At 30.0% G+C, this 9517-nt stretch overlaps 1 pseudogene; it reads left to right on the forward strand.

Moving 5' to 3' along the window:
• Positions 1-5421: 5421 nt before the first annotated feature.
• LOC107846382 lies at positions 5422-5982 on the forward strand (annotated as a pseudogene).
• The last annotated feature ends 3535 nt before the right edge of the window (positions 5983-9517 follow it).

Genomic DNA, 9517 nt, shown 5'->3' on the forward strand with positions numbered 1-9517 from the left:
ACACTTTAGTCCATGTCCAAAAATATAAATATTGGATATTTAATTAAGAAAATTCTCAAGCTTCTCCACCATCAACCACCATTTTGTCGATTTTTCGGTCATTTTTAGTCGAATTTTTCGGTATCGATCGAAAAGTGACATTACCTTTATTGTTTTAAGCCATTTTCTTATATTTTTAGCCCCACATTTTCATTCATTTTCATACAAAAAGCTTGAAAATCAGTCCCATATTTGAAATCAATGCTTGGCTCAAAAGCAACATCCAACACTTCTTAGGTTATTTCTAAGCTGTAATCCGTTGGATTATTCCAGTGGTCATCGAAAAAGGCAAGATCAAGTACTGTACAGAAAACAGCTAAGAAGAAGATGATTACAGTCTGTTAATTCTAGGCTCATAAATCACTGTTTAGGTCTATTAAATACTATCATCGAGGTAGATTATGTCTATTATAGAATACGTGGTTGTTGGTGGTATATTTTCTGGTGAATGGGAGGAGACTCCTAAATGTTGGGTTTGCAAAACCTCGTCTAAGGAGACAATGTCCATTGTCCTTTGTCGTAATGGTTCATACGTCGATTTGGTTAAAAGCATAATGGAGAGCGGTGAATTAAATTGTTATCAAAACAATGTGGTAATTAGTTACTTGATGAACGGGAGGGGGAAAATCTATCCAACGTTCATAAGGAATGATAGACATGTGAAATTATACATGCTTTGCATTGATTCTAACAATTTCAGGCCTATATTACGGGTTAAAGTTGTTGGAAGGTTCCAGGAAGAAGCTTCCATATCAGCCCCACCCCACCATCACCCCCGAAAATGGATGATACGTCAATGGAATACGAATGCATGAGTGGTTATGAATGGGATAATTCTGAAGATTTTGAAGAAGAGGAGTATGGAGGAGGTGGGGACGGATAGTTCGAACCACAAGCAAGCTACTGTTTCTCGGACGACACCAATTTTTGTGTAGGACAAACATTCAAGGATAAGAATATTTATGTAATTTTAAGTAAGAAAAGATTGAAGAATACTAGACTATGCGAATTATTTATTATATACTAATGTCATTGTTGATTTTTACACATCATAGATAGATTATCAATCTTTTGAGAAGTCGATTATTCACCAACTCGTAGATTTATGATCAATTATTTGAATATATGGACAAGTTAGAATAATAATCAAAAAATAAAAATTAAATTAAATAAAATTAAAGTATAAAAATTAACACCTTTCAAACATTGTAAAACAATTTAGATACATTAATTGTGATACCATATCACTTTTGAACATGATCAAGTGATGTTTAAGGCATGTTATAGTTGTAAATCAATGAGATGGAACTAAAAAAGGGAGAAATAAATAAAATAAAATATAATAAAATATAATAAAATAAAATATATAAGCACCATCCAAGCAATACAAAACAACTAGGTATCATCAAATGAGATTAGACGCGTCAAATGAGCATAAGGAAGAGTGATGGTTGTGACTTGTGGGTGTTCATGGATAAGTAGTGTTTGAGAACAAGTAGTCCTTCTCAATGCAGATGTTTGTTCTGAGTAATTGATTGTTACGACCATTACTCTTCCTTATACTCATTTGATCAAGTGTTCAATTATTTTGTACTCTCATATGATGATATTTAGTCATTTTTCATTGTTTGAATGATGTTTATTTATTTTAATTTATTTTATTTTATTTCTTTCCCTTTTAGTCTTGTCTTACTTGTCAATAGAATTAGATGATTGATGCTAGACCTATAAAGATATTGTGCATATATTATATATAAATGTATGCATCTATACTAGACTAAATTAACAGTCATGCATCGACCAATTGAATCTAGTGAAAAGTAAGACGAGACTAATAAATGGAGAAATAAAATAAATTAACATCATTCAAGCAATGAAAAGTGACTAAATATCATCATATAAGAGTACAAAATAATTGAACACTAGATCAAATGAGTATAAAAAAGAGCAATGATAGTAACAGTCAATTACTCATAACAAACGTCTGCATTGAGAAGGACTGCTTGTTCTCAAACACTACTTGTCTCATAAACACCCACAAGTCTCAACCATCACTTTTCTTTATACTCTTTAGACACGTCTAATCTTATTTGATGATATCTAGTTGTTTTGCATTGCTTGAATGGTGCTTATTTATTTTATTTTATTTCTTCTCTTTTTAGTCTCATCTCACCGATTTAAGACTATAACATGCCTTAAATATTACTTGATCACGTTCAAAAGTGATTCGGTGTCACAATTGTTGTATCTAAATTGGTTTATAATGTTTGAAAGGTGTTAATTATCAGACTTTAATTTAATTTAATTTAGTTTCTCTTTTTTTTGTCATTATTTTAACTTGTTCATATATTCAGTAGTTGATCTTAGACCTATGAGTAGGTGAATAATCGACTTCTCAAAAAATTGATAATCTATATATCATGTGTAGAAATCAAAAACGGTGTCAGTATATAATAGATAATTAGCATAGTCTAGTATTTCTTCAATCTCTTTTTACTTCGTCAATTTTAAGAAGCTCCAACTGCGCCTTGTTTAAAATTACAACTGTTTCAGGCATACAATGATAGGGTCTATAGTAAAACTTAATAATCGATTATAGAAGGCATAAATATTCTTTAGACCTTTTTTAACGGTCACTTTTTTGCTAGCCCTACTATATAAATGACATGGACCTTTTTGAGCTCCTCCATGTTCATTTATTCATCCCTTTATCATTTTAATTCAACAATAACAATGTCTCTCTTTCTCATTTGGAACACTCCTTAGCTTGTTCCAAAGTTTAAATCCATTGCATAATTTTGGTGATCGTCGGAAAAACGATATCAAGTACTGTACGAAAATCAGGTAAGAATAAGACTATTACAGTCTATTAAGTCTAGGATCATAAATGAACTTGTTCTTATTGTCCAGATTTCTAGCACATTAACCGATGAAATTTGAAATTTTTTTTACCATACAATTGGCAAGGAGAGTCATAATCCATCAACAATCAAACAAATATCAACTTATAAACAGAGATTTTCAGTAAAATAATGTTTCATTTTTTAAAAAGATTTCAGTTTTTTCATCCAAACCAAACAAATACCTAATCAACCGAACGATCTATTAACAGAACAACATCCGAATTTCTTGGCACATTAGCCGATTAAATTTACGAAAAAAATTTCACCATGCAATCGACAAGGACAATCATAATCCATCAAACAAATATCAACTTAAAAATACAGATTTTCAATAAAACCAAGTTTCATTTTTTAAAAAGATTTTAATTTTTTTCATCCAAACCAAACAAATACCTAATCAACCGAACAGTCTATTAACAAAACAACATTTAAATTTCTTGGTACATTAGTTGATTAAATTTGCGAAAAAATTTCACGCGCAACCGACAAAGACAATTATAATTCATCAAAAATCAAACATATATCAACTTAAAAATACAGATTTTCAATAAAATCAAGTTCCATTTTTTAGAAAGATTTCAGTTTTTTTTCATCCAAACCAAACAAATACCTAATAACTGAACTGTCTACTAACAGAACAACATCCAAATTTCTTGGCACATTAGCCGATTAAATTCACAAAAAATTTCACCGTGCAATCAACAAGGACAATCATAATCCATTAACAATCAAATAGATACCAACTTAAAAACATAAAAAAATCAGTAAAATCAACCCTCATTTTTCAAAAAAAAAAAAATTCTCCAAAATCAACTCAATTACCACAAACCAAAATCGAAAAAAAATAAAGAAAAATCCATCAATATGGAGTACAAAGTACTCGAGAGATGAATAGAAATTATTCAAAATAGAAGATGAAAGATCTTAAAGCTTTAGAAAAGATAAAAATAAAAAATGAAAGTTGGGGAAGAGGAAGGAGAAATGACCATGATTTTGAGAGTGGGAGTGAGGAGAGAGGAATTATTTTTGGCATTTAATGGAAAAGTGGGGTGTGAAAAATATTTTAAAAAGTCTTAAGGTGTGTCAAAAACTTTTTTCTTACACTTTAACCCATACCCCACCATTTTACCCCAATCCTTAAAAATTTAAATGAAAAAACAAGTGTCTATTTATCAAAATAAGTTTTAGAAGTGGCCCTTCACCCAAATCTTCTCATCTTTCTGTGCCCTCTATTTGTATTTTTCTTTTTTCTTTTTTTTTAAAAACTTTTTCTCAGATTTTTTTTAATTATTTAATTTTATAAATCATCTCCTTAATTGATATTAATAATATTCATAACTCTCAATCTTTCATATTCATAACCCTTAATTATTTAATATACAAGTTTATGACATATTAAAATCACACTAATAAAAATCTATTTTGAGCTATATATAATGGTTATTTTATTTTTATTTTTTCATAGTCTTCATCTTTTATGTCTCTTTGGTTGGCCAATTTTTTTTATTTATTTTATCTGATGTTTGATTTTGCAGTAACCGTATCAAGTTGCTCTTTGAAAAAATGTTGCTTAGCTTCTTCAAAAGGTATGACAATTTGTAATATGAGGAGTGTAAAATCATTTGTATGCATTTGAGAGAGACAGTTGTTGACGTCATTTTAATGATCCAACAAGATGTTGATCCTTGAAGTGTTGCTAGCTATTATTTGTCTGTTGCCTTAGTTTAGAAGGTGTTCTATCAATATGTATGCAAATGTTTTCTCCCTACTATGTATCTTATCAACGTAATAAGTAGTTGTTTTGAATTTGATCAGTACTTATTTTTAGTTTCTTCTTTTGTGTTACGTGTCATTTGTCATGATATAGTCATCAAATGCTCTTTTTTCGTGGTTTTGTTACTCTACAAGATTGGCTAGAAGTGCTATAAGAGGATCAAACAATAAAAATTTAAGAAAAGACTTTTGTCCAAAAATTTAATGAGTGAAAGGCGTAGCAAGAAGAAACACGCTACGATATATTGTATCTAACATATATAAGGTTAGAAGTCATTTAAAGAAAATTCTTGTCAACGGTTAAGCTTTTAACATTACTATTTTCTCCGGGCAAAATGACCTTCTGGACCCCTGTACTATGTCGGTTTTGTAAGTTGGACACTTCTACTTACATGTTTGTCATCTGGACCCCTGAACCCACAAAAAAGCTATATTTTAAACCCTTTGACCATTGACTTTGCCTATATGGCATTAAAATGCTAACTAGGATAAGGAGAGTGATTACACTCGCTTGAAGTACGAGTGAGGTCAATTTTTGGCCAATTTTATATTAAACTAATTAAAAAAATAAAAATAATATTAAAATTGAAAAAAATAAAGAGAGTTTTTTATTCACTTTCTCAAACTTACCCTTTGCACAATTTAAATTTCACTTTTATTTTGTTCCCCTTTCACTCAAAACATGCCGGTTGCACACTTCACAGCAATGGCCGCCGAGAAATTCTCCTGTAACCCTAACCTAATCAACGGAATCAGCAAATTCTTCAATTCCAAAATGTACCACAAAAAGGGCCTTTGGGTTATCAAGAAGAAAAAGGGCGACAAATTTCCCACCCACCCAAAATCCATTACCGTCGTTGCTCCGCTCTCAACCATCGCCATCAAACCACCAAAATTCTACCCAGCTGATGACGTGAAAAAATTCCTCATCAATTAACACAAACCAAAACCCACAAAATTGAGAGCCGGTATTACACCTGGTACTGGTTTGATTATTCTAGCTGGGAGATTTAAGGAAAAAAGAGTTGTATTCTTGAAACAACTTGTATGTTATGGATTGTTACTTGTTAGTGGGTCGTTTAAGGTTAATGGAGTTCCATTAAGGAGAGTTAATCAAGCTTATGTTATTGCTACTTCAAGGAAAGTGGATGTTAGTGGAGTTAAGATTGACAAGATTCAACGAAAGGTTATGTTATTCCTTGTCTTTGCTGTGGTTGATATTGTCATTGTTGTACATTGTCAAAAAAAAAAATATTGTTGCTCCTGAAGAGGGTCTTTGCTGGTTGATATTGTTATTGTTATTGTTGTTCATTGTAAAAAAAAATAAATTATATATCCATGAAGAGGGTCTTTGCTTTGTTGTGGTTGATATTGTTGTGTTCATTGTAGAAAAGAAAATAGTGTTGTTGTTCCTGAAGAGGGTCTTTGCTGATTGATATTGTTGTTGTTATTGTTCATTGTAAAAAAGAAAATTATATATCCTTGAAGAGGTCTTTGCTGTGGTTGATATTGTTGTTTGTTGTTCACTGTCAAAAAAAAAAATTGTTCTTGGTTTACTTTTTAAATTTTTTTTATTCATTTTCTCAATTTAAATTTTTTTCATTTTGTTTAGGATTAATTTTGTAACTTTTACAAATTGTTGAAGATATTTAAATAAAAATTAAAAATTCATTATGTTTGTGTAATGTGAATTTATAGTTAAAACTTTAAATTTACAATTGAAAATTTAATTTAAATTAAAAATTTATTGTATTTGTGAATTAGAATTTCTACAATTTATAAAAAAAACTTATTTAATTAAATTTATTTTAATATTTAATTTCTTGTTTAGCATTTTAAAAATAACATAAAATTTAATGTAATACTTAAAAATGACTTGGCGGCTGATGTGACAGCTGACGTGGCAGACGTGTAAGCTGACATGACAGTTGATGTGGCGAGAGTGTGTTACACTCACCAAAAAAGTATTTAAAATATTATTTTTTAGTGGGTTCAGGGGTCTAGATGACAAACATATAAGTAGAAGTGTCCAACTTACAAAACTGATATAGTACAAGGGTTCATCGAACCATTTTGCCTTTTCTCCGTATTCTTTTTCTACATTCTATAAAAAAAAAAATGTATGTAAAGGAGTAATTAATTTGGAGATATGGTCCTGCCATTTGGTTGTAATCTAAATCATGACAAATTCTTTTCTTCCTAACTTTTGTAAAAAGTTTTCGTAGGACACACACTAATGAGTTTGAAGTATATTTACTTGAATTGTTCTTTACTTGAAAGATGATATCTGAAGAAAAATAGGTAATCTTCAATGTTTCTCGAAAGAGTGATAAAAATCGATAAAGAAATATCTCCTGTTTATATTTTTATATGTATATTTTCCCAAATAGTTAGTGTTCTTAGCATTATATGATGTTTTATAATTTTACACTTATGTTTAATTTGTGATTATTATAATGCATGTCATATAGAGTTTCAGAGCTAATATATCTTAAATCTACGATTTTCTTTATGCTCGCGCGAAATGCCAACAAATTAACTAGTACAACTAAGAAAATGACTCAAGTTAATTAGATACAAAAAGGCAACATTTACATAAATAGTGTAAATATACAACTTTAATTACTAATTATAACACATTTTTTTTATGGATATAACACATTTTTATTCTTACAATTCACAGCCTAACTTTTTTTTTTTTTACCAAAATAGCTAAATACATTTATAATACATTTTAAATATAGTTTTAACATTACTAATAACTAAAAAAAATAAACAACATTTTTAATACATTTTGAATTCAATATATTATAGTACGTATTAAAGATGTATTTCAATATACGTGATGAATATATATACAATTAAAATAATTTTAATACAAATATATTATAAGTATTAACATGAATTTCAAACATTTCGTTACTATTTAAATTAGTTTACGTCATTAAAAATGTATTATATTTGTCATGAAATAACAACTTTCGAATTCAAATTGCATTACAACGATCCTTTACGATTAATACAATTTGAATACAAATCACAATACTGCCACTACCCAACTCCGGTCGAAGCTGCTCCACCACCCCAAGACCATCACCTCCCTGCTTTTCATTTTTTTTCGACGAGAGCTCCATTAGCACTGCTAAACTCCAGCGGAGCTCCACCGCTAAACTCCAATGAGAGCTCTATCACCATTACCAAATTCTGATTAGACCTCCACCATCTGATCTTCATTTGTTTAAACAGAGAATTACATTCAAAATTAAGTCCCTCCGTCAAATTAGTCACCAAACAACCCACACCTTCTCCTCCATCATCAAATAATTCTGTCAAAATTCAATAATTTTAACAAGATCTGAACAATTCTGGTCAGATCTGGTTGCTACATTATAATTCGATGTGAATTTGATGGTTGCCGAATTGAAAGCTTCGGTGATGATTGTGAAAGAGAAAAAGAAATTGGTGGCGATTGTTGCATTGCGCTGATTCACCGGAGCTTTTAGCTCCTCGGTGGAGAAGACAATGTTGACAAGAGGAGAGAGAAATGAAGAAGAGGTAGAGATTTGTTATCTATCTATCTATCTATCAATCTATCTATCTATCAATCAATCAATCTATCTATCTACCTAGCTATCTACCTACCTAGCCATCTAGCTATCTAGCAATCTCCCTATCTATCTACCTACCTATCTAGCTATCTAGCTATCTACCTATCTACCTATCTACCTATATACCTATCTATCTATTGTCCGTCCGTCCGTCAGTCCGTCAATCCGTCCGTCCGTCCGCCCATCCGTCCATCCCTCCCTCCCTCAACCCACCCTTCATCCCATCTATCCCACTATCCATCTGTTCATCCATCTATCCATCCATCCATCCATCTCGGCGATTTATAGAACAAAGTTTAATAGTGTTGTAATAAAAATTTTGAATTAGAGGATATTAAATATTTGAATTTAAAAATATATTATCTTGTTATTTAAAAAAAACTAATTTTCATTAGCTTCAAAATAAAAAGTTATGATTGAAGAGTTCTAAATAGACTCTTACTCTTTCAAAAACTCATCTCTTTTAAAATTTAAAAATCAAAAAAACATATTTGAAAATAATTTATTTAAATATTAAATGAAATATAATAATAATAATAGTAAAAAAGTAGTAGTAGTAGTAGTAGTAATAATAATAATAATAATAATAATAATAATAACAATAACAACAACAATGGTAATACTAATAATAATTAAAAAAAAATAAAAAATAATAGTAGTAGCCGCAACAATATACTATGAGTCGTATAGTAGTAGTTGAGGTAGTAATAATAATAATATAATACAATAAATAATAATAATAACAAAAACAATAGCAGTAGTTGTTAAACATACATAGTAGTATTACATAATAATAATAATAATAATAATAATAATTAAAAAAAAAATACTATTACTATTACTACTACTACTTTTATTACAATTGTTTGATACGACCCGAACCAGACTCTTTTCGTAGTGGCCATCTCAAGCCCAACAAGGACCGGAGATCACCCCACTACCCAAACCAACTAACATATACCCTGAGTCGGATGAATTCCAAACATATCACAATATAGAGCGATCAACCAAAGACTTTGGGATAGGTCCAAGAACATGATCAACCCAAACAAGTCTAACCATCTAATGCTCAACCAACAACCGTAACAAAACCAAAATAATAACCAAGTCCATATTCATACCATAACAAAATGGAACAATCATAAATCAAATACAGTTATGCAGTATCATCCCCAACACTAATATCAATGTCAA

Source organism: Capsicum annuum, chromosome 3 (assembly GCF_002878395.1).
Source record: "Capsicum annuum cultivar UCD-10X-F1 chromosome 3, UCD10Xv1.1, whole genome shotgun sequence".
Classification (NCBI taxonomy): domain Eukaryota; kingdom Viridiplantae; phylum Streptophyta; class Magnoliopsida; order Solanales; family Solanaceae; genus Capsicum; species Capsicum annuum.